Source organism: Protopterus annectens, chromosome 1.part0 (assembly GCF_019279795.1).
Source record: "Protopterus annectens isolate FY-2018-M chromosome 1.part0, PAN1.0, whole genome shotgun sequence".
Classification (NCBI taxonomy): domain Eukaryota; kingdom Metazoa; phylum Chordata; order Ceratodontiformes; family Protopteridae; genus Protopterus; species Protopterus annectens.
In genome coordinates, this window is record NC_056725.1 from 1,864,004,375 (window position 1) to 1,864,006,874 (window position 2,500).

Below are 2,500 nucleotides of genomic sequence, written 5' to 3' on the forward strand. Positions count from 1 at the left end.
GGGTCCACCAGACTGGACGCTTGCCTTTGGTACAAAGAGTCTTTTGTTTTGCTTGGGATTGCCTTATCCATGCAGTCCTGCAGGTGCTGGTAGAAGGCATTTGTAAGTGATTCAGCGGCTTGAGTACTGTTTTCCGTCGGCTCGGGGGCCTTAAAGGAGACCACACTAGTCTTTAGAAGTGTGAAGTCGGCTTTCGAGAAGTTCTTTACTGTGGTCTTTTTTATTTCAGGTGGGGGTGGGATGAGGACCTCCAGCAAGATTAGTTTGTGATCTGATCTCACCAGTGAGGGGTATACTTCCGGTGTTGAACATTGTGCTCCCATGTTCGTGATGATGAGATCAAGTATGTTTTCTCCTCTTGTGGGGATGGTGACTAGTTGTTCCATGGCATTTGAGTTTATGAATTCCAGGAACTTTTGGGCTAGGGTGTTTGGGCTTGAGTAGTGTTCCCAGTCTATATTAGGGTAATTGAAGTCACCTAGTATGATGGTGTTTGGTGATACATTTATCCCCTCTAGTGTTTTCAGGAAGGCCATGGCGCGGGTTAGCTGAGTATGCGATAGTGACTGACCTTAGGGTTAGGGTTTGGGTTAGGGTTGTAGATAGTTGTGTGTGTGAGGTTTGTGTGGGTTTGTAGGGATTTTGGTGTGCTTGTGTTGTGTGTGTGGTTTTTGGACAGGGAATGTGTTTTGTTTGTTGATTGTTGTGATTGTGGTGTGTGCAGTGTATGAGGTTTCGTGTTTGTGTACCGTCTGTTATTTCGTTGTCGGGCATGTGGGGTTTCGTGTTTTTGCACTGTCGGTTATGTGGTTTCAGTGATTGCGTTGTCGGTCTTCTGGCGTGTCGATTATGTCAGGTAGAACCATATACATATATATATATATATATATATATATATATATATATGTATATGTATATATATATATATATATATATATATATATATATATATATGTATGTGTATATATATGTATGTATGTGTGTATATATGTATGTATATATATGTGTGTATGTGTGTGTATATATATATATATATATATATATATATATATATATATATATATATATATATATGTATATGTATGTATGTATGTATGTATGTATGTATGTGTATATATATATATATATATATATATATATATACATATATATATATATATATATATATATATATATATATATATATATATATATATATATATATATATATATATATATATATATATATATATATATATATATATATATATATATATATATATATATATATATATATATATATATATATACATATATATATTAACATTGATTGGGGCTCCTGTTCATCAAAATCCCCCTCCATTCATATCAACCTCCATGAATTCTCTCAAACAATAGTTACCCCCACCAGAATTGGGAAACACTCCCAAAAAGAGAGTATACTGGACTGGATACTTGTAAACAGTAACCCCCTTATGTACACTGCAGGTACCCTCCCACATAATCTATAAGTGATCATCTGCTGACTTATATAATTAAACAAAAAGCTATTACCCCACAACAACCCTTGTTTAGGAAAGTCAGAAGCAAAAGAGACCTTGATCCTGCTAAACTTCAACTGGAACTTAAAACCTGTAACTGGACTATACTAAAGCATCTCCCCTTAGATGAAGTTGTAACCTATTTTAATAACAAATTTATTGAAATCCTAGACCTACATGCTCCTGCCCGCTTAATAACATACCTTGGCTTTCCAAAGATACAAGAACAAAAATTAACAGTAGAAATAAACTATGAACTATCTGACGATCTACCAAAAATCCCCATGATTACAATAAATATAGACCTGCTCGGAATGAAACAAAAAGACTTGTACTACTGTATAAAAAACACTATTACAGTAGGCTACAGATGAATAACCAAAACAATCCTCATAAATTCTGGGCTGAGATCAATAAATTACTGTATCCAGGTAAATCGTCAACACCCAACCCAGCTGCCAACTGAAATCAAACCCCAGAACAGGTTGCAGATAGTTTCAATCATATCTTTACTGAAACTATTCAAGCTCTCGCCACCCAACTACCTCAAAGCTCCCTTGATGAAATTAACATTAAATCCAACAGCCAAAACCTATTCTGCTTTCAGCCTGCATCAACCTCCTTTATATGCAAGCTAATAAAAAAACTAAAACCCACCACCCTATCTGCTGACCAACTCCCAGCTGAATATCTACAAATGACAGCAGGTGCTATCGCCTTTCCATTCTCTATCCTAATCAACCGGACCATATCAGAAGCCAGAATTCCCAATATCTGGAAAACATCTTATGTGATTCCATTACATAAAGGAGGTCCCTCTACCGAATACTCCAATTATAGGCCTATAGCCATACTCTCCCCACTTGCTAAGATCATGGAGAAATGTATACATAAACAACTTATGCAACATTTACTCCAGAATGACCTGATGGCTAATACCAAACATGGCTTTCGGCCACATCATAGTACAACCAGTGCCC

The 2,500-nt window shown here is 36.0% G+C and overlaps 1 protein-coding gene across 1 annotated transcript in view; it reads left to right on the plus strand.

The window, feature by feature from the left end:
• Positions 1-2,500, plus strand: part of NUP155 (nucleoporin 155) — a 1,504,248-nt gene that overhangs the window by 151,735 nt on the left and 1,350,013 nt on the right. The gene's annotated exons all lie outside the window — the stretch shown is intronic.